Source organism: Muntiacus reevesi, chromosome 7, assembly GCF_963930625.1.
Source record: "Muntiacus reevesi chromosome 7, mMunRee1.1, whole genome shotgun sequence".
NCBI classification, from domain to species: Eukaryota; Metazoa; Chordata; class Mammalia; order Artiodactyla; family Cervidae; genus Muntiacus; species Muntiacus reevesi.
Window position 1 is genome coordinate 87,585,480 of NC_089255.1, and position 24,401 is coordinate 87,609,880.

A 24,401-nucleotide genomic window follows, 5' to 3' on the forward strand; every position below is an offset into this window, starting at 1 on the left:
TAGAACTGTGACTTGCTCGTTTGTGGAGCTTTGACTAATTTTGTTTCCTCAAAATAGAGTTGCCAAAAATGCCTCCCTTAGTAACACTGAAGATGAACAGGATATTTCTTAGGCTTCCAAATTTTGTTTCTTGAGCTTTGCAAAGATGATAATAGATGCATTTCTTAGTACATAATTATAATGTGCAGCATCATTCTATTACTCAGTTATGTTTTTCTAACTTTTAAAATATAATGAACTTTATTTAGTTACAGCACTTGATGCGTGATAATTAACCAGCTTCACAGTGAAATGTATCAGTGCCCTTTACTTCCACATTTTTTCATAAACTAGTACATTAATACTTAAAACAGCATGAGAACTATTGTATCACAGCAAATGCAGTAAAAAATAATTTTACTGCTAGATGCTTTAATCGCTGCTTTGTGAGAGAGTTTTGAGAAATCTGGGAATTAAAAAGGAAAGTATGGATCTTATTAGCCTTTCTAGTTTGATGAGATAGAGGCTCTGATTGAGATGCTGATGATACCAACTTTAACTTTGATTTAATGTCACATTTACCTGCCCCTCTGGTCAGTTTTCAGTGATAGCACACATAATATTGGGTAAAGTCCCTTGAAGTTATGTCTAGGGCTTCAAGTGTTCCACTGCCCCATCTTTGTTCCTTCACTAAGTATTCACTGAGCATTTACTATCGGCAGGTATAGTTCTAAACACTTGACCTTGTTAGCTTCTTTAGTCCCTGTAGCAATCCCGTGAGGGGCTTTATCATCATCTCCATTTTAAAGATGAGTGAGCTGAGGCACAGAGGAGCTAAACAGATGTTCCACACAGGAAAGGAGCAGGAGAAATGGGATTTGTACTCAAGCCAGCTTGGCCCGAAATCCACACAGGAATCACTACATTAATACTGTCTCTTATTATATAGTATTCTCCATTGATGTGTATATACATATATACACATCAATACACACACACACACACACATATATATATAGCTACCTACCTCTTTAATGATAAAGAAGGAAGGCTTGTATATTGAGTATATTAAACGTCTGGTAAATACTTGTTAGATGGATTAATTATCGTGCATCTGAAAAGCTATGAAAACCTTGGTTGATAGGGGTTATGAAATTGTTGAGTGATGATTTATCCAAACAACTATGAAAATGACTTACCCTTGCTTCCTGGGAGATGGAATGGTTCCAGTATTCATGATGAAAACCATCACTTACAGGAGATTAGTCCCTCTCGATGTCACCTAGGTGATAGTCTGTGCAGTGGGGGCTTCTGTCTCACTGCTCATCACCAGACCTGTTGAGAACGTATGATCAGGTAACAGCCACCTCTAACTGATACTAGGACTCTAAGAGGGTTTCCCTGGTGGCTCAGTTGGTAAAGAATCTGCCTGCTGTGCAGGAGACCCAGGTTCAATCCCTGGATTGGGAAGATGCCCTGGAGAAGAAAATGGCAACCCACTCCAGTATTCTTGCCTGGAAAATCCCATGGACAGAGGAGCCTGGCAGGCTATATAGTCCATGACATTGTGAGAGTCAGACATGACTTAGTGACTAAACCACATGGGACTCTAAGAATAGATGCTCATAGGGAGAACCCTGGTGAGACACTGTGTTTTCATTTCCAAGATGATTATGTTCTTCAGAGCACAGTGTTTTGGACGGTATAGCTAATAGAAAGCAGCAGAGTAAGTGAACGTGTATCTGAGAGGATGTGTTTCTTCCCTTAGCCCCTTTCTTGACATTTCTTAAATTCCTACTCGTATATTTATCTTCTCTTTAATTTCCCCCACATCCTTGTATTATGTCTCAAATGTTAAAAACAAAAAAAGGGAAAAAGAAAAAATGAAAACAAAACAAAAAACCCCAAACCATTTCTAGGCCCTTGACTTGTCTATGCAAGCGAAGAATCTTAAAGGAGTTACTGAGAACTAAAATTCACAATGAAATAGAAAGTACCTTTTGAAAGCTGTGCTTGCTTTTATTAGACTCTTGAGAAGGCAAGTGTAGCTTGCTTCAGCATCTGAGGGTCTCATTACAAGTTATATCCATCCTGACCAATCTGGAAGCCTAAACTGGAAAATTTGTAAAGTTGAAAATGTTTGAGGACCCTTTCCTGTCAAGTTCTGCTTTCATCTTAGCTATTTTACTAAAAGAGGGGTATGGCAATATTTTATTGCTATGTGTTCACACTGTCAGTCTAATCACCCAGAGCAAAGACCAGCCAACTTTTTTGTTTTTTTTTGTAAAGACCCAGAAAGTAAACATTCTAGACTTTGAGAGTCTCACAGTCTCTGTGACAACCACCAAACTCTGTTGCTATAACACAGAGACAGCCATAGACAATATATAAATGAATGATTTTAGCCGTGATTCCATATAACTTAATTTTAAAAAGCAGGGGTCCAGTGGTTAGGACTCCGCACTTTCTCTGCCAAGGGCCTGAGTTCAGTCCCTGGTCAGAGAACTAAGATCCCGCAAGCTGTGTGAAGTGGCCCCCAAAAAAGAGAAAGCAGACATCAAGCTGGGCTTGGAAATTTGCTGAACCCTGATCTAGAGAAATCTGATAAGTTAGGAATTTGTAGTCATTTTCTTTCTTTCTTTTTTTTTTTTTGGAAAGATGTTTCTTGATGTGGACCATTTTAAAAATCTTTTATCGAATTTGTTGCTGTATTGCTTTTGTTTTATGTTTTGGTTTTTTGGTCACGAGGAGTATAAGATCTTAGCTCCCCCATCAGGGATCAAACCTGCACCCTTTGCATGGAAGGTGAAGTCTAACCACTGGACTGCCAGGGAAGTCCCTCATTTCTTTTGTTTAAATAGATGAATCCTTCTTGCCCATTTTATCCATCATCCATCACGTGCTCAGTTGTGTCTGAATCTTTGCAACCCCATGGATTATAGCCCGCCAGCCTCCTCTGTCTGTGAGATTTCCCAGGCAAGAACACTGGAGTGGGCTCCCATTGCCTTCTCCAGGGGATCTTCCCGACCCAGGGATCAAACCCACATCTCCTGTACCTCCTGCATTGTAGACAGACTCTTTACGCTATAGTCAAGCTTAATAAATACTCGTTGAGTTCCCTCCTAAGCACGCAGGATATGGAAGGGCATTGAACGCTCATTTCTCATCATTGTTTTCAATATGCCATTAGCTCACATATGAAGCAAGATGAAAAAAATAAGCAAACCTACAAAATCTGGGTCCCCTCCGCACAGCATGTCCACTGACATTTTTGTAAATGCTTGATTTTTGCCGTTCCTTCTGCAGACCTGGCTTTTGTACTCTGTGCCTCTGCTGGGGTGTGGGCTGCCTCCTCCGAGCTTTTAGACCTCTTTGGCAGCAGTTTCTTTGAACTCCAGCCCACATACTGTGTCACATCCCAGTAATTCTTCCCCAAGCCTTGGCTGTGGGTTATTGAGCTGACAGACGTCTAAATGACTGAGATATGATATTTGCAACCTGCTGAGAACCTCTTCTTTCCCTGTACTTTTTGATTTGTTAGCTTTGTAAGTTTTGTGGGGAAAGTGAGAAAAATTCTTGGTGACAGAGGCAGTGAATGGAGAGAACAGAATTGAAGGGGCACTGTATATAGTAATGGGCTTCCCGGGTGCCTCGGTGGTTAAAGAATCTGCCTGCCAATGAAGGAGACACAGAAGACCTGGATCCGATCCCGGGGTCAGGAAGATCCCCTGGAGAAGGAAATGGCTACCCACTCCAGTATTCTTCTCTGGGACATCCCATGGACAGAGGAACCTGGCGGGCTACAGTCCATGGGGTCACAAAGAGTCCAACATGACTGAGCGACTGAGCAATATATAGGACTCTTTCCAGCATTGTAGACAGAAGCATTTATTTATGTCTTAGTCTTCAGAATGTTAGAGAAAAAGGATTATACAGTAGAGTGCAGGGAGGAGCATCCAATATCCTGAGGATAAGAAAGTGTTCCACCTCCTGGCATCTGATGAGACCAGAGCAAAAGTAGGAAAACACAGGTACAAAGCCACACTTAGAGTTATTGCAGAAGTGGTGGTTGTTACTTAAGGATTTGATTCCATAAATGAATGCTCAGTCCCTTTATCATCTTTAGCATGAGAAATCTGTGGGAAAGACTTGTATATGAACCACATCAAGTAAACTATGAAACCAGATCCTAATGTATCCCAACCCCAGAGGGAGCCAAGGTTAACTTTTGGAAGCCGAGATGCTAAGTAACGACATTAAGAGCTTTCTCCTTTAGCAAGACGCCCCCACCCGCTCTCCCCGGTGTGGTATTGTGCCTGGAGTTGTCAAGTTCTCAACCAGGGCTCCAAAAGAAAGCAAAAACAAAATGCAGAGCTGATGGAGAAAAGGAAGACATTTGGACGGACTTTGGGGATAGGAGGTGCTCGGATTGACTTTTAAAACAGATTAACTTAGAATTAGTGTTTTAAAAGCCTCTGAGATCAGAGGGCTTACAGAAAACAAAAGTAAAACAAGGATAAATTAATCAGTATTGATGACCCGGTAGGGACATAGCCAAATGCAGTAAAGTGACTGCCCTTTTCCCCCTTTATGCTGCACCAGCCTGGCATCCTCCTATGTGGTTGGTTGGTTTGTTTACTTGCCTGTTTGCTTGTTTATGTCTTTATTTATTCACATGTCATCATTACCAGCTTTCCCTATAAAAGCAAAGGGGTAAACTCAGTCCCCAGGGACCAGCTAGGTAACTAGAAGAGGTGAAACGGGCCAGCCTGACAGAGGGGACGTGACAGATGACATATCAGCAAGAAGGAGAACTCACGGGCGAGGGAGAGCGCGCCCTCACTTAGCAGCATTGGAATTAAATCTCTTACAACATTAACATAAAGACGAAAAAGGAAAGTGAAGGTGGCTCAGTCGTGTCCTACTCTTTGCGACCCCACCGACTCCATGGTCCCTGGAATTCTCCAGGCCAGAATACTGGAGTGGGCAGCCGTTCCCTTCTCCAGGGCATCTTCCCAACCCAGGGATCGAACCCAGGTCTCCACATTGCAGGCGGATTCTTTACCAGCTGTGCCACAAGGAATAATAAAATAAAGATACACCTTATGAGAGTCAAGCAAGTTTCAAGAGGCACGCAACGTGGCTTTTTTTTTTTTTTTTTTTTGATTAGAGTACAGCTGATTTACAATGTTATTCTCAGGTGAATCAGTTACACATTCGCATATATTGACTCTCTTTTTTAGACTCTTTTCCTGATAGGCCATTACAGAGCATTGAGTAGAGTTCCCTGAATACGTGGTATTTTAAATTCTATTTTTAAAATGTCTTTAGATCTAATCCCTTTATCAAGTTTGAAGAATGTGTTCTTAGTAAGATTTTTGGTCAAAATATGACTTGATACCTTGACTATCAAATTAAACATAGCAATTCCTCTTTTAAACTCCCATAAAGATAAAGGCTTTTCTTTTTTTTTTTTTTTTTTTTTGCATTTCTTTTTTTTTAAATTGTAATCTTAAGGTTTACATAACTTTTAAGACTGTAAGCTTAAAGAACTTTAGAGTTCATTGTAACGATTTTGTTTCAGGTGACAGAATTAAAACCTACACAGGTAAGTTGATTTGTTCAAGGTCACTGACTTAGTTTCTTTTAGGATTGGAATTAAATCCTGAGTGTCCTAAATCCGTAATTCATGCTATTTTACTGATAATTGTGTATCAGGTTTTTGTTTTATTTTTAAAGAGCCCAGAGCTTTTAATTTTAAACTGAGATAGCATTCAACAGAAAATTCAAGGGAACTGTGTGAAAATTTGCTTGTCTTCTTTCCATTAAACATTGTTGCCACACAAGCCAGTGTACTGCTGACCATTTGGTGGTCAGATCTATAGCTCTCTGTTTCTTTGGTCACCAGGGGACCAACCAAGAGAGGATGGACACATGGTGAAACAATTTGTGGAAGTATTGGGTTGGCCAAAAAGTTCGTTTCAGTTTTTTCCTAAGAAATAAAACCTGAATGAACTTTTTGGCCAACCCAATAGCTCATGGTACGCACTCAACATATGTGTGCTTTAGGGATACATGGTCAGTAACAACACTTTCCTACATGCAGGAAAGATCATTAGGCCTGTTATAACCCTGATTCCCAAGCTCAAGACCAAAATTAGCATCAAACTAGGCCAAAACATTCACTGATCCATGGTGGAATGAGAAAAGTAAGGACAATATCATGAGTTTTCACAAAGTTCAATTGACAGAACTGCCCTATATTTTGAGATTATATTTTATGTGAGGTTTCTTATTGTTAAAAATCAATTTCTTTTACAAATATAGTATTTTGGTACTGTCTGTAGCATCTTTAATTAGCAAAATAAAGGTTGGCAACTGGATATTAGTCATTCCCCATAGATTTTTTTTTTCACATTTTCCCCGTGAAAACAAACCAAAATCCCCAAATTAGAAACCTTTAAACAGAGTTAAAATGTTATCTATGCTACCACAGCTAGATTTAGTATATTTTGAAGACTGAAAGCCCTTATAAATCTAAAATTTTATTATGAACTCTGTTCAGTTCAGTCGGTCGCTCAGTCATGTCCAACTCTTTGCAACCCCGTTGACTGCAGCACACCAGGCCTCCCTGTCCATCACCAACTCCTGGAGCCTACTCGAACTCATGTCCACCATGTCAGTGATGGCATTAATCCATCTCATCCTCTGTCGTTCCCGTCTCCTCCTGCCTTCAATCTTTCCCAGCATCAGGGTCTTTTCAGTGAGTCAGCTCTTTGCATCAGGTGGCCAAAGTATTGGAGTTCCAGCTTCAACATCAGTCCTCCCAATGAATATTTAGAACTAATTTCCTTTAGGATTGACTGGTTGGATCTCCTTGCAGTCCAAGGGATTTTCAAGAGTCTTCTCCAACACCACAGTTCAAAAGCATCAGTTCTCTCGCACTCAGCTTTCCTTATAGTCCAACTCTCACATCCATACATGACTACTGGAAAAACTATAGCTTTGACTAGATGGATCTTTGTTGACAAAGTAATGTCTCTGCTTTTCAAAATGCCATCTAGGTTGATCATAACTTTTCTTCCAAGGAGCAAGCATCTTTTAATTTCATGGCTGCAATCACCATTTGCAGTGATTTTGGAGCCCCCCAAAGCATAAAGTCTCTCACTGTTTCCATTGTTCCCCCATCTATTTCCCATGAAATGATGGGACCGGATACCATGATCTTAGTTTTTTGAGTGTTGAGATTTAAGCCAACTTTTTCACTCTCCTCTTTCACTTTCATCAAGAGGCTCTTGAGTTCCTCTTCACTTTCTGCCAGAAGGGTGGTGTCAGCTGCATATCTGAAGTTATTGATGTTTCTCCCAGCAGTCTTGATTCCAGCTTGTGCTTCATCCAGTCCGGCATTTCGCATAATGAGTTAAATGATCTTAAAACCAAGCTCTTTATTTCACTGAGGCCCCAGAAAGCTATTTCACTTAGATATTAAGTATAAGAGAGTTTTTGAATCTCAGTACAAAAAAATAGACTAAAGGCACCACATAGAATGGGAGATTTCAAAAAAAAAAATCCATAATACATGTTATTGGAAGGCCAAAATCAGTTTATAAACAACAAAAAAAACTTAAAGAAAAATTTCTAATGACTCAAATCTAAATCTAGAATTACTTCCTATTTTTAGTCCTATTACTATGTAGAGAGGACTATATTGAATAGCTGAATGAGCCTATATTTGAGATAACATGATCCATCTTTGTATCAAGAGAAGGTCAAAACCTTGATCCCCAGCCAAAAGGAAGGATGTGACCTATACTAAAGGCAGGTACTGAATTTGTCTCCATTGTTCTCATCTCCTCCCACCTTTTCTGTCTCTTGGGTAATCTATACCAATAATCTCTTGCTTTAGAAATTATCTAAATATTGGAAATATTACACTTAATTTAGCTTAATATAAAGGCATACTAAATCTCTTCAGTCATCTCTGACTCTTTGTGACCCTATGGACTGTAGCCCACCAGGCTCCTCTATCCATGGGATTCTCCAGGCAAAAATACTGTAGTGGGTTGCCATGCCCTCATCCAGGGGATCTCCCCAACCCAGGGATTGAACCTGTGTCTCTTATGTCTCCTGCATTGGCAGGCAAGTTCTTTACCACTAGCACCACCTGGGAAGCCCCTAATAAAAATCATATCAGGTTTATTGAGTGTTTATTGGCTATCAGGTTTAGTGTCTTGAATCTGGTGTAAGGATTATATTATCAGTAACAGATATAACAGTGATTATCATCAGGTAGTGGTCAGTGGCTGATTTTATATTGTTATTCATACTCTAAAATTTCTATGTTGAGTATGTATTAGATTTATAATTAGAAATAAAGGCTATGTGAAAGTGAAGTGAAAGTATTAGTCACTCAGTCGTGTCTGACTCTTTGCAACACCATGGACAGAAACCCGTTAGGCTGCTCTGTCCATGGAATTCTCCAGGAAAGAATAATAGAGTGGGCTGCCATCCCCTCCTCTAAGGGATCTTCCTGACTCAGGGATCGAACTCAGGTCTCCTGCATTGCCAGGCACATTCTTTACCAACTAAGCCACTCGGGATATATAAATATAAAAGAATATGGAGTCCAACAGTAGGAAATGGCAACCTATTTCAGTTTTCTTGCCTGGAAAATTCCATGGACAGAGGAGCCTGGCAGGGGCTACAGTCCATAGGGTTCCAGAGAGTTGGACGCAACTGAGCATGCACTGGCTGGCTGGATGAAGAAGGGGACTCTTGTGACTATTTAGATATAGGAACTCTGCCATACCTGTAATTTGAAAAACATCATGAATCCTATCTTGCCCGTGAGTTTGGATTAGGTCCATGGTTTAAGGCCCTGCAAGGAAAGCTGTTGGAAGAATTCAGAGATGATGATGATGATATGCAGGACTCTGGTAGCTGAGCGTGTACCAGTTCCCTGGGGTCGGTCCTGTTCATCAGCTGACAAATGGTCCACGGACACACCAGGTGGGCCCACAGCAGCAGTAGGCAGGAGGTTTCCTGCAAATGACCCATTCCTGCAAAGTGTAAAATCTGTACTTGCAAACCAGGAGCAGATGGGACGTGAAGTGGCCTTCAGCAGACACTTGGGAATATGACTGGCTCTTTAGCCCAGCTTTTAGGCGCCATGTACATCCCCACTGCCTGACCACCCCTCATCTGTACATCTGCTTGTTAGATGTAATCAGTAGATGAAAGAATGCAGTTGCAGAGAAGTAATTAAAAACTTTGCATTCCTCTCTCTCTACCTTCCTCTCCTTCCCTCTCTCCCTTGATAGAATGGCCAGAAAATTAAGCCAGCTGTAGATTAATTGAGACCCTCTTCCATGTAGGGAACAGCTGTCTCTGCTGCTTCAAGGATTGTATGAACGAATTAAAATATTTGATTACCTTTAATCCAAAAGGAATGTGGCAGTCTCTTCAGTCATGTAGCTTATTGGAGTTTTTTGGCATTGGCTCTTCTTTTCTCACTTAAAGCTTAAAACTGTAGTCCTTCCCTGAAGTTGTGAGAGCTTTCAGCAGATGTTGTTTTCCACTTCTCTAACCTTTCCCTTGTGGAAAGTGGGGAAAGCCCTCAACAAAAGCAGTTTTGAAGATAAGCAGAAAAACGGCTGCACCATGAACATATTTTTAGAAACAGCTGGTAAAAACAAATGGCCCAAATGTGATGCCTGGAGCATATCCATTCAAACAATAGGGTTGTTTAAAGATAAAAGCAGCCACTTTTAAATATCAACGCTAGCAGTGATTTTCACAGTTACGTTTAAGAGGTGAGAGAGCTTGCTAAGAAGATTTCTCTCGTTTTCTGGAACTATTTCTTTCACTCTTTTGGCTTTGTTAGCGAGTTTATCGGGAGCTGCCCATCAATAGTTAAAATTGGGACTGTCATCACATGGACAATATTTTTAAAATTTACATATAATTGATTTAATTGTGATTTGTGCTTCTAAGAATGTCCCTTTTTAATAGCATCTATGTGTAATTCAAGAGACCAAAATGGGAAATTGATAATGTACTTATCACTGATTTTATAGGCCATGTTTTGAAAAAAGTCAGGCAGTCCTGCTAAAGGGCAAGCATTCGTATTTGTAGCCATTAAAAAATCTGATGTCACTTTTCATTGGCCACATTCGGAGTCTGCTTTATGACCTTCCCTTGTCATGACTTCATTTGTTTACTGAATTGTTTTATTCTGGAGCCACTGCCAAATGCCATTACACAGTTCCCTGTATCACACAGACTGGCGAAATAATTCTTCATTGTGTTTTTACAATAGTTTCAATTTCCAGATTACTTACTGATTCTCTCTGGGTCAGGCATTGCACAAATGCTGATTTGTACTACTGAAGTTGATTAGCAGCTCTTCAGCTTATCAGCCACCATTCATGCTGACTTTTTCCTCCACTTCCTTCATTGTGGTTCTGTTTTCATTTCAGAAACTTTCAGCAGTGCTTCAAGGAGCGTTGGTCACTATGTTGGACCAGGTGGGATCCTACCCACTGAAAAAGTCTCCATTTTTTAATGGTGCACAAAGAACAACCTTCAGGACCTGCCTCCTTTCATGCCCTGCCCCATGGGACACAATGCTTACTTAATAGATAGAAATGAAGAGTTTGAAAAGTGCTTTGCTTTCGTTTTACTCATTAAACAAATACAAGAAAACTATCGTTTCTAGAACCTAACATATCCACAAGTGTGTCTATTTGCTGTTTTACCCCAAATTGACCTACTTGATGGATAGTTTTGATGCTATATAAGAATAGTCTATGATTGATTTTTTTTCTATATTGCTGTCTCTAGAAAACATGATCATAAATACTGACAACCCAAGTTTTTAAATATATATGTATCTTTATACACTTGCAGTAAAGCATAGATCAGTAACTTCTATGGAAGTTTCTTTTGATGTAAAATTAACTCCATGTTGGAGCTATAGATCCTGTAGCACATACCACACTGGAAATGGGATCAACGTCTGCATAGGTATTAACGGCGTCCCATGTGGTGCTAGTGGTAAAGAACCCGCCCGTCAGTGTGGGTTAGACAAAAGAGACGTGGGTTCAATCCCTGGGTCAGGAAGATCCCCTGGAGGATGGCACGGCAACCCACTCCAGTACTCTTGCCTGGAGAGTCCCATGGACATGGGAGCCTGGCGGGTTGCAGTCCATAGGGTCACACAGAGTCAGACACAACTGAAGCGACTTAGCATGCACATGTGTATAAATAAGATTGTGATGATACAGCATATGTACAGAAAACTGCACAAAACACATATACTTACTTTCACAGAGATTTTTTTAACTTCTGCTTTTCAGGTAATTTCTAAGTTAGCGAAAAAGTGTAAGATTTAGGACATAAAACTCCCGTATGCCCTTTACTCAGATTCACCAACTGTTAACATTGCCACATCTGCTTATCATTCTCTCTCTCTGTATGTAAATGTATATACAAATATTTATATGTGTCTATAAATGTGTATACACATATATGTGAGCTATCTGAGAGTATGTACAAACCACTACACAAACACATATATGTATATTTAGATACATACATGAAAGTGAAAGTGTTAGTTGCTCCATCATGTCCGAGTCTTTGTGACCCCACGGACTGTAACTCACCAGGCTGTTTTGTCCATGGAATTCTCCAGGCAGGAATACTAGAATGGGTAGCCATTCCCTTCTCCAAGGGATCAAGCCTGGGTCTCCTGCATTGCTAGCAGTCGCTTTACCATCTTAGCCACCAGGAAAGCCCCATATAGATAGAATTTTCCTCTGAACCACTTGAGAGTAAGTTGCAGAAATAATTTCCTTTACCCTAAATCAGTTAGAGTATATTTCCTAAGAGCAAGGGAAAAATCAGAGTACAGTAACCCAAATCAAGAAATGTAACCCTGATACAAAATCTTACCTAAATACTCAGATTTTAGCAATGTGCATAATGGGCTTTAAGTTTATTTTTTCCAGTCCAAGATCCAATCCAGGATCTCATAATGCATTTAGTTGTCATGCTCAGAAATTCTGGAAGCATTTTGTTGACATATTATTTAGTTTTACTTGTGCTGATCAAGAAGAGTGAGTCAGTGTCTTCCAAGTCCTCCTGGATGGATTGCTGAGGAAGCAGGAGGATAGAGCCTTTGCTTTAGCGCAGGAGTAAGATTTCCTGTCTTAGAATTAACTAACTAGAATCATTGTTGTATTCAGTTGCTCAGTCATGCCCGACTCTTTGCATCCCCACAGACTGCAGCATACTTGCTTCTCTCCTTCACGATCTCTCAGAGTTTGCTCAAACTCATGTCCATTGATTCAGTGATGCCATCCAACTCTCTCATCCTCTGCTGCCCCCTTCTCCTCCTGCCTTCATTCTTTCCCAGCATCGGGGTCTTTCCCAATGAGTTGGCTGTTTGCATAAGGTGCCAACATATTGGAGCTTCAGCTTCAGCATCTAAATGAATATTAGAATCGTAGAATAACTAGAATCATAGCAAGGAAGAAATTGAGGTTTCTGCAGTTTCCATTCCTTAGAGGGCACTGATAAACAAATGTCACCTTTCTGATCGACTGTTCTTGAACACTTTCTTTTAACAATGACTTTTTAAGCACTTATGATGTACTAAGTCCTGGGAGAGGCACGGCGGTACACGAGTGAGTGAAACAGAGGCGGCCCCTCGTGAGCCAGGCGGGGGCACTGGCGTTGACTCATCAATGATCTCCACGTAAATACTTTGAGAAGCGCTCTGAAGGGGGCACGTGCTACGTGTCATGGCAGGACATGTGACAAGGTAGGGGTGAGGTCCACGTGTGCAGGGTGGGGGCAGGGAGACCTCTGAGGCAATGCTGTTTCAGCTGAATTATGTGGGGTAGATGGGAGTTAACTGGGCAGAGAAGTAGGAAAAAGCATTTGAGCTTGCAGGAAATTTTAGATGTGAGAAAGAATCGGCCGTCTCCAAGAGGGAGTCATTTGGAGCAGCAGCTAGCTCACAGGATTTTGTGCAAGCTAGAGAGGAAAGAAAGAATTTTCACAGGAATAGGCTGTGGGGTCCCTTTGTATCTTGGATGAAGAATGGAGATAAGAGGGTCTTTATCGACCCTGTGCAGCCCCTTGGTAGACAGTGAGTGGGCTTGATGAAGAATGGAGAGACAGTACAAAGAGTGACATGATGCCTTCACTGGAGGAAAGTTGACTTGGGGAAAAAAAAATGAGTTTATATTTTTTGATACACCAATTCCTACCAATAAAGGAGAAAGTGACAGGAATCTAGGTCTTAGGCTGGACGCATCACCAAAGTTATTTGCAGGTTCTCAGAGTCTTAGATGATACTTTACAGTTTAATGTATGACTCTGCATCATTTTTTTCAAGCTCATACACCTTGAACGTGAGAGATGGAAGACAGCATCCAAATTCTGGGCATGCTTATATCTTGCAGAGCCTATTAGTGAATGAGTCACTCAACAGTATTTAAAAGAAACAGATGTTGCCTGAAAGGATTGTGCTGGAGAAAAGGATTGCATTTCGGTGATGGTAGTGAGGAAGCAGAGATCAAATATCGATCTACTTATAATTTACACCACCTCATGCTTTAGAGAAAATACATTCCGTCTTCCCCAGCACCCTCACCATTACAGTCATTATCAGTTAGGTCATTGGCTATTTGACTTTAAAGTTGCTGATCATTTCCCAGTGTGATTAATGATTTTGAAGGGAATGGTTTATACCTTCTCTAATTGCTCAATACTCACCCCACAGTAAAAAGCTATGCTTCTACAATTGGAATAATAATAATATTTTAATATTATTAACCTTTAATAATATATGCACAATAATATATTATTGAATAATAGTAATTTGTATTTGGGGCTTTCCAGGTGGTTCTAGTGGTAAAGAATCTGCCTGCCAATGCAAGAGATATGGGTTCCATTTCTGGGTCAGGAAGATCTCCTGGAGATGGAAATGGCAACCCACTCCATAAATACTTTGCCTGGAAAATCCCGCGGGCAGAAAAGCTTGGTAGGCTACAGTCCATGGTGTTACAAAGAGTCGGACATGACTGAGCACAGAGTCTTTCTTTCCTCTCTATTCTATATATATATAATTAATAATTGTTATTGTAATAAAGAAATGCTCTTCTTCCTAAAAGGCAATAATCAGAACTATATTCCAAGATGACTATTCCCACCACAGGAGTTTTTGAAGTCACATTTTGAATTGCTAACAGCATCCCACTACTGGGTTGGAGTTTCAATATTCTTTCTGTCCATTGGGAAACAACAGTTTTTCTGTCTCTCTGTCATTGCCCATGGATGGTTTACCTTCTGCTTATAAAAATCTATCATTCCTTCTGCTCATTGTACTTTATAAGATTCCTGCTTATTACCATTTAGATTTGTTAAGTGACAAAGCACATTTTATGGAGTCAGGAGCCAGTAGCCAGCAAGGTCAATAGTGGTAGCCTGGATCAATGATAAATTATTTATTTTATTGCCCACACAGTGATCAAAGTATGTGCTGCCACAAAAGCTTAGTTCTAGCCTCTGAATGAAAATAGATAGATGATAGATGATTGATAGAGAGTGAGATAGATATTTAATTCTACAGTGTAACAGACTTTTCGGAAATTTTCTTCCTTGAGAGAGGTTGCTTATAAGCATATTTTTCAGTGAAATAGAATAGCTGTGGTAACAACATCCTCTACACACCCAGCTTACCGTGGCCACAGAATCCAATGACTTTTTTCTTAAATGAGGGCGTCTGCATATCCACAGGACCGCTGACTGTATTTCATTTACAATGCATTGGTTCACTCAACACACTCTGAATGAAGGAGATATGCTCCACGGCTTCGAATTCAGGCCCTTCCTCCAAGCAGGGCTTGTTTATCTGTCTGCAACACACTTGGAGAATTTGAAAGACGAGTGATGAGGTTCATTCATGCTGTAAAAATGTGCTGAGCATCATGGTTGCTTCTTTCACAATAGCTGAGCATGGAAGGCTGGAGAAGGCCATTGTTACCACTCAGCTGACTGTCGATTTGACTCGGGCATAACTTATTCAGGGAAGTTGCACCATTTTTAAGTCAATGAAGTTCTAGGTAACACTTAGGACTATGGTACTTTAGTTGTAACTTCGTGAGACTCTTGAGTAAGTTTGCAAAGAGTAAGTTTGGAATCTAGAAATAGTTTGTTTTATTTCTGGGTGAGAAAACAGAGGATGCTTTGTACTTACATAAGATCCTTTATCTGACCACGGAGTTTGGATTTAGACTCAAGAAGTGGGCTTGGAGTCAGGTTCCCATGGCTCTGAATAATGAACAAAATGAACAAACACTTTTCTAATTTTAAAATGGAGGCACCTTTATGTCTAAATTATACTCTGCAAACCCTAAAATGTATGACTCTTGTGTGACAGAGGAAAAGACATTAGCTTGATATGTGATTGCTTTTCTTTTGTAAATATTCAGTTAGAAAAGGAGACGTGATGCTCAAAAGGAGGGTGTTGCCTTTTACAGAAGCTTGGAAATTAGAGCCTATGGATCTGAAAGGCCTCCAGACCCTTTTCTGATGCCCCTGGTCAGAACTAGGGGAAGGAGGTCTTGGTTTACCACTGTTCAGTAGCAGAGACCCACCCATAGTGCACTGGAGGAGAACAAGTCTGCTTGTCCACTTGCTATAAAAACCCTGCATTTACCAAAGTTTAAATATAGACACAGGCGAAGTAGCCTTTCCCTTGGTCTTAATGGTCTAATCCTCCTTGTTTCATTGCCTCCCTTCTAAACCATTTAATCTGTGAAAGGAGACTTGCTCAGGTAACTATTCCAGTAACTTTGTGAACTTTCAGTGTTACTTGGTGCAAGGCATTGTTAATAGCTGTCAGCCATCTATTTTTAGTCCTCTCGCTCATTCCCTTCACCCTGATTGATGAAACCGAAAGGAGGCTGAATAAGCTCACTTTCTTTTCAGATGACACAAATATTAAATTGACAGATAAACTCCTAGGAGGGTTCAGTCCATTTCAGGAAGCTGTTGATATGAGGTCTTTAAGGGTCGACAGTCCTATTAGAGAGAAAGAGAGAGAGACCACCAGGGAATTGTGAGGAAAAGAAAAATGAGGGAAGTGTCTAGATTCAATAGGAAATTTGGGGTGTCGAGAGCATTTTCAGAAAAATGCTTGCTTTTCCACCAACTGCGTCATTTTGCTCAGAGGGACAAGAAATTTAGTGCTTTCTCTGAAGTGTAATAGAACTGCAGACCTATCTCCACATCTTTTACTCTTTTACATAATCTTGCCTTTACACAAGAGCTAGTAAGTGTTTTCCCAGGAGATCTGGTCATGCAGAAGATGTGAAAGCAGAAGTGGGTCAGGCCATGGGTCTTCCCGCATGCAAGATGGGAAAGCCCTTCCTCTGGTTAGATTAAGGTGGGTAGATTGTCCAGGTTCCTGGGAATCCCATGTATTCATGAAAGCGAGGATAGAGCCACAGATTCTTTAGACAGCAGGTTTCTGAGGGCCTTGACATCGGGTCTGGTTTAATTTCTTTTTTTTAATCTTACCAAACATGGTTTTTCCATCTGCACTTAATATGTCTAGAGGATGAAGCTATTTCCATTAAGCCCAGTTCTGCCACTCTTAGAAACATCAAGGATGAATATCCCTTGTTTGTACCTGCTACCCCACTAGACACTAAAAACTATAATTTGGCTGCTGGCAAAATTCCACTGTAACAGCTAATAGAGTGTTTTGGAAAGAAACCAATGGCAGCCAGATTGAATTAAGTACTTTACTGTTTAAGATCAGTTCTGCAATTGGGAACTTGAAATCAGCAGCAGATTCACCTTCCAGTTTCCAGCTCACTTTGAATTTTTCATGTCTTCTCTGATTTCCCACCCAATGTTTTTGACCATGTTGCACAGCATGTGGGATTTCAGTTCCCCAACCAGGGATTGAACTAGAGTCCCTGGCACTGGAAATGCAGAACCTTAACCACTAGATCACCAGGAAAGTCCCCTCCCGCAAAATTTTATCTCAAAGTGGATTCTCTCTCTTTGTGTTGCTCTCTGTTATATTCATGCTAATGTGAAAATTTTATGATACTTTGGAATTTAACAAGCTCTTTCATATATATGTTACTTTTTGCCTCCTAGATATACCAATGGTATTAGAATATTTTCTGAAAATGAATGTGAAAGTGGCTCAGTCATGTCAGACTCTTTGTGACCCCATGGACTATAGTCCATGGAATTCTCTAGGCCAGAATACTGGAGTGGGTAGCCTTTCCCTTCTCCAGTGGATCTTCCCAACCTAGGGATCGAACCCAGGTCTCCTGCATTGCAGACAGATTCTTTACCAGCTGAGCCACAGTGGATGCCCAAGAATACTGGAGTGGGTAGCCTATATCCCTTCTCTAGCAGATCTTCCCGACCCAGAAATTGAACCGGGGTCTCCTGCATTGCAGGCAGATTCTTTACCAACTGAGCTGTCAGGGAAGCCCTCTATGCTAATGATATTCTTGGTTCAGCAAGAACACTAAAGGAATCACAATCCGTAGTATCTTGTAAGTTGTATTGTAGACCACAGCAGGAGGGGAGAACTGGATATCGGAGGTGTGGGCTGTAGCCCTGGCTCTAGTCCTGTGTCTTCATGACCTTGAGCCATTGCCTTACATTCTCTACAATGGAGTTTCTTTGCCTTTAAACCACTGGTTCTAAACTGGAGGGTGGTTTTTGCCCCAAGGAAACATTTGGTAATTTTGAAGGCATTTTTTTATTGTCACAACTAGTGAGATGCAATTGGCATCTGGTAGGTAGAGGCCAGCGATGCTGCTAAAAATCCTGGGGTGTGCAGGACAGCCTCCACAGCAGAGAATTATCCAGCCTAAAAAGATGGCAGTGATGAGGTGGAGAAACCTTGCTTTAAGATATAAATAATATCTGTTCCATTCATTACAGGATTTTTATGGGGCTCAAATATATATGAAGACATGAAGTGGCTTTCTGTATCTGATATTAGTACTCTCTGGTTTGCACATATGAATCTTGAAAGGAAAATGGATTTATTCTCATAGATTAAAAGTTATATATGAAACTATCAGATTAAATACATGAAATACATCCACTGAATCTTCTTCTGTAATGTTATGGTTTTAAACCAATTCTCTAAACATGAAGAAAAACAATGAAAAAATATTAATCTTCAAAGAAATGTAGCATTTGGTGACTAACATAGATAAAGGAAATTGAAATCCATGCAGCTAATGCACTTTTCTGTTAGCGTGCAGCCGTAGCAATCCTTCCTAATAGAAGCGAGTCTGAAATGATAAGTTGTTTGGATCACATTAATTAACATTCAACACTATTAGATTTGCACCTGAGGTTGGGTTCATTTTTCTGGTGCTGATGGATATCAAACTTAACAATATCCAGCCACATTGTATTAAATAAAATATGTTTTATATTGCAGGCAAATTTTAGACTCAACTCTCAATAATGGGCTTTTATATTAACTGAGATAACTAGAGATAGTAAAAGAATGAATTAAATTCCAGTGAGTCAGGCTACAATATAAGTTATAGTAGTAATGAGAATTAATTCTTTTTGTTGCTTATATTGCACAGTTGCCTCATAAGTATATACATAGCGCTAGAGTTTATGAGGTATTTTTACAGATATTACTTTTTGCCTTAATTTTATAACACAGCCCTCTTAAAAATTTAGCTTGGGATCCATGGGTGAAATCTGAATGTCTTCACAGAATTTTATTTCCATGAACATTTTTATTGGGAAACAGCACACAGTATTCATTAGATTTTCAGTAAGATTTGTTATCCAAAAAAAATTGCGAGATCACCCTGAAAATAATGGTTCATCTCCTCCTAAATGCTTATTTTTACCAAGTTCTCCCTAAATGACACTGTATTTGTCCTATCAGTATATTGGCAAATCATTTCTAGAGTACTGATCAATCATTGTAAAATTCTTAATTGACATACACACAGTTTTTAAAGATTCTGGTTTAAGTTCTGCAATATAGCTAAATTGAATTATTATGCAAATACAATAAGATATTATTTAATCAGACCTTTTGGAATGAAAATAATCCAGGTGTACAAAACTCTTTTCAATCTGAAACAACCATTCTAACATAGATTGCCAACTAACAACATCTTGTATGTAAACAGGGAGAGGAAAAGAGGCTGCCCTCCCAAGAAAATCTACATGAAAGAATGTATGCACTGCAGTATGTGCAAAGTCTCAGGTTTTTTGTTACAGAAGTACTGCTGTGTGAGAACTGTAAAGACAGACTGGAAATCCAGAGAATTGGCAGCTAAACAAACAGAATTATCCCACACCCATCAGTAAGAATAACCGACGCTCTTAGCCCTTAAGAAACATAACAAAGAAAACCCAGAAATCCAACAGTTCTTACTGCGACTGAGATTTTAGTAAGTACCACTGGAAAAGCAAACTCCACTACAAATGCTGGCATTTTACCCAGAGCTTATGCTCCTTCTTTTCTTACTTCTATCTCTGCCACTTTTCTCATCTGATAAGGGATTTCCGAGTACCATTCTTCTAACTGAGCACAGCGTATGTGCGACAAGAAGTCTCCTCTGACTCTCCTGGAGAGCCCACTGCTTTTAACTTTTCCCTTTCTTGAACCAACCATTTAACTGTATATTATTTGCTCCTCAGCTTTTCAGCTAAAGACACAACATTGTATGTGAAAATGTCGCTGTTGAAAACATTGCTTATGCGTTGCTCAAAATGTAGCTGTGTGCCCATTCTTGTTTGTGTCCCAGTAAAGACTATGATACTCAATGTGACTCCAAGGGGGCCAGTTAACTCCTTTGCTAAAGCTGGTATTCTGAGTTAGAATTAAATATTTGAAAAATTACAAAATTAAAAACCAACTCCGAGAAGTTTGCATTCATTCCCAACCGTATTCAACTGGGAAGTTCAGATTCAGATAGGCCTAACCCTTCTTGAGCACATTTTTCTTTTCACACCCTGATTTTTTCAGTGGGCAAATGGAATCATGGTAACTTTCCTCAAACACTGAAGGCCACCTTGTAGGGTCCCTTTCAAAAAACAAGAATATTCTTTTGGGTTCTGTGGCCTTGATAACAAAACAGGAAACCAGGTCCCTATTCTGAATCTATCCTATCCAGTTGCCACTCACTGGGCTATGTGAAGCTGCAGAACTATATCGTTTTAAAATATTTTCTACTACCCCATAATACTTTTCCCTTTAATGATATATAAGGATAAATATTAACATAACTCTCAGAATCATTCTTTTAAACTTTGAAAAAACTCAACATCTGAAGATTTTGATTTTGGTATCTCCTTGTACATTTTCCAGGCTTCTGTTCTAGGAATTATGGTCACTTTTTGCTCATACGGAGCTCCTTCTTGGCAAAGCCTTTCTTTGAGGGGGTGGAAATGTGGTGTGTAGGATAAATTGAATAGCTAAATCCCAGACGACAAAATTGAAGGATTGAATGGAAGAAATTTGTGGCAATCAACATAAGTATTCAAATTGGAATGTGGTCACTGCCTTGGGGTTCATATTTTTCTTCACAAGCAAAATGGTTTGGGATTTGGTGTAAGCGTAGGCAGTTAGGATTTCAATGCTAAATCACAACCCTGCACAGACAACATCAGTTTTGTCATTGATGATCACCATAATTACATAAGATGCTTGTCGATGACAGCGTAGGAACATCACCCTATAAGACTGAGCCTTTAGGATGATGCAGTTTAAATCTTGGCATGCATAGAATAGCCTATCTGTGGATGGTTATTAAAAAGTACATAGTAAATTTCAATCAGAACTCAGTCCTTGCAAATGATTTTCCACAGCTCTGCATCATTAAGGTAGAATTCTTCCTAGTAAGATTTTTTTCTAATTTTATGTAGGGAAGGTCAGAACAAAGTTATTCTTCTCAACAAAGTCCAGTTGGATGCTACTAACAGTTCAAAGAATTTGGACTAAAATGGTTTTGTGCACTGGAAGGAACCTCTTGGCAAATGACAAAGAAGATGCTAAGTGTGATCTTTATTGTTTTCTTAGCTCAGACATTCCCTCTCTGTCATCCCAGTTGGCTTTCCTGTAACATCCTATTCCAGGTTTTAGACCACAAGGTCAGACTTGAGTGGTTCTCATTGAAACTCTTGCCAATTGACATCTGATACACTTCAGCTCAGTTCAGTTCAGTTGCTCAGTCGTGTCCGACTCTTGCAACCCCATGAATTGCAGCACGCCAGGCCTCCCTGTCCATCACCAATTCCCGGAGTTTACTCAAACTCATGTCCATCAAGTCGGTGATGCCATCCAGCCATCTAATCCTCTGTCATCCCCTTCTCCTGCCCCCAATTCCTCCTAGCATCAGGGCCTTTTCCAATGAGTCAACTCTTCATATGAGGTGGCCGAAGTATTGGGAGTTTCAGCTTCATCATCAGTCCTTCCAATGAATACCCAGGACTGATACACTTAAAGGTTGTTAAAACCAAGAACCATTCTTTGGTGAGGAAACATTATGCTTTTTGTGTCATCCAGGTTTGTGAGAAAGTTCCATCCACTGTTCTGGACAACAGATAAAACTAGCCCACATGACACAAAGCTTCCTGGGATGCTTTCTAACCACGCTGTTCAAAATCTCTGTAGCTTTCTTTTATTTGGCTACCATTGCAATACAAACTATCCAACAGAGAAAGAACTGCTTGTAGCTTTGGAATACAAATAGGTAATTGTTGTGATGCAGTCGCAGAAGACCTTGGATCAAGGGCTTCAGAGAACATCATACATCTGAACACTAGCACAGTACAAATGATAGAGGCATAGAGCTTCCTAAAGCAATAAAAGTCAACCATGCCCAGCACTTTCTTCTGAAAGCTGGAGTTGCTAGATTGAGCATTTATCATTGTTTATGTATCACCTAAAAAAAAAAAAAAAAACAAATCCCTGACCCACTAACTCCTGTGCTGTCTCTTCTGGTTTATTCATCTGTTGATGCCTGATTTCTGTATGTTGTTCTTCCTGTTCGGCCACCCAGTCATGTCCAGCTCTTTGTGACCCCATGAACTGCAGCACACCCGGCTGCCCTGTCCCTCACCATCTCCCAGAGTTTGCCTAAGTTCATATCCATTGCATCAGTGATGCCATCCACCCATCTCAACCTCTGATGCTCTCTTCTCTTTCTGCCCTCAATCTTTCCCAGCATCAGGGACTTTTCCGATGAGTCATCTGTTCACATCAGATGTCCAAAATGGTGGAGCTTCAGCTTCAGCATCAGCCCTTCCAGTGAATATTCAGGGTTGATCTCCCTGAAGATTGACTGGTTTGATCTCCTTGCTTTCAGGAGTCTTCTCCAGCACCACAGTTCAAAGGCATCAGTTCTTTGGTGTTCTGCCTTCTTTAAGGTCTGGCTCTCAAAAGCATGTGTGACCACTGGGAAGACCATAGCCTTGACTATACGGACCTTTGTTGGCAGAGTAATATCTCTGCTCTTCACCATATGTCTAGGTTTGTCATCACTTTCCTGCCAAGAAGAAACTGTCTTCTGATTTCATGGCTGCAATCACCATCTGCAGTGATTTTGGAGCCCAAGAAGAGGAAATCTGTCACTTCTTCCACCTTTTCTCCTGTTCGCCATGCAGTAATGGGGGCGGATGCCATGATCTTAGTTTTTCTTTTAATGTTTAATCTTAGACTGGCTCTTTCACTCTCCTCCTTCACCCTCATCAAGAGGCTCTTTATTTCCTCTTCACTTTCTGCCATTAGAGTGGTATCATCTGCACTAATGTCTGCTGATGTCTCTCCCACTGTCTTGATTCCAGCTTGTGACTCATCCAACCTAGTATTTCTCAAGACTTGCTCAGAGTATAGGATAAACAAACAGGGTGACAGTAGACAGCCCTGTTGTACTCCTTTCTCAGTCTTGAACCAATCAGTTTTTCCATATACGATTTCCATGTAGGATTCCCCTAATGGTTAGTCTGTACAGTGGGAAATCAACTTTCAAACCTTCAGCCCTGAACTATTAGATTCCCTCCTTTCTCTGCTCACTATTCCATGTACCCGAAATAATTATTCTTAGCACCCTTTCCTAGGTTTGTGTCAGCTTAACGCAAGACTTATTACTCCTTTCTAGGGCCCACTGGGTCTTCCCATGTGGCAGCACTGGTAAAGAACCCACCTGCCGATCCAGGAGATGTCAGAGACAGGTTCAGTCCCAGAGTCAGGAAGATCCCCTGGAGGAGGGCATGACAAGCCACTCCACTATTCTTGCTGGGAAGATCCCATGCACAGAGGAGCCTGGCGGGCTATAGTCCATAGGGTCGCAAAGAGTTGGACACGACTGAAACAGTTTAGACTGAAACAGTTTAGAACAGCACATGAAGTGATATAATGACATGAAGTGAAGTGAAGTGAAAGTCACTCAGTCATGTCCGACTCTTTGTGACTCCATGGAATTCTCCAGGCCAGAATACTGGAGCGGGTAGCCATTCCCTTCTCCAGGGGATCTTCTCAACCCAGGGATCGAACCCAGGTCTCCTGCATTGCCAGAGGATTCTTTACCAGCTGAGCCACCAGGGAAGCCCACATAATGACATAGACTTAGGTAAATTGTAAATATAATCAGTTCCAAATATTTGAGAAATGATATTATTGGCTTCAGAAAATTTCTGCCTTCATCAGCAACAGCATGTACATTCCTTAAGTCATTTGTTCTTTCACAAAGATAAACTCAAAATGGATTAAAGACCTAAATGTAAGACCAGAAACTATAAAACTCTTAGAGGAAGACATAGGCAGAACACTAGCTGACATAAATCAAAGCAAGATCCTCTATGACCCACCTCCTAGAGTAATGGAATTAAAAACAAAAGTAAACAAGTGGAACCTGATTAAACTTAAAAGCTTTTGCACAGCAAAGAAAACTATAAGCAAGGTGAAAAGACAACCCTCAGAATGGGAGAAAATAATAGCAAATGAAACAACTGATGAAGGATTAATTTCTAAAATATACAAGCAGCTCATACAACTCAATACCAGAAAAATAAACAACCCAGTCAAAAAGTGGGAAAAAGACCTAAACAGATATTTATCCAAAGAAGACATACAGATGGCTAACAAACACATGAAAAGATGCTCCACACCATTCATTGTTAGAGAAATGCAAATCAAAGCTACAATGAGATATCACCTCACACTGGTTGGAATAGCCATCATCAAAAAGTCTACAAACAATAAATGCTGGAGAGGGTGTGGAGAAAAGGGAACGCTCTTGCACTGTTGGTGGGAATGTAAATTGATACAGCCGCTATGGAAGATGGTATGGAGATTCCTTGAAAAACTAGGAATAAAACTGCCATATGACCCA

General features: G+C 40.3%; 1 protein-coding gene and 1 non-coding gene across 9 annotated transcripts in view; both read left to right on the forward strand.

Annotated features, from left to right (window-relative positions):
- Positions 1-24,401, forward strand: part of NRXN3 (neurexin 3) — a 1,687,603-nt gene that overhangs the window by 1,640,846 nt on the left and 22,356 nt on the right. The gene's annotated exons all lie outside the window — the stretch shown is intronic.
- On the forward strand, positions 1,378-1,449 carry TRNAS-GCU (transfer RNA serine (anticodon GCU)). The gene has a single exon. It is a non-coding gene; the product is annotated as a tRNA-Ser (tRNA).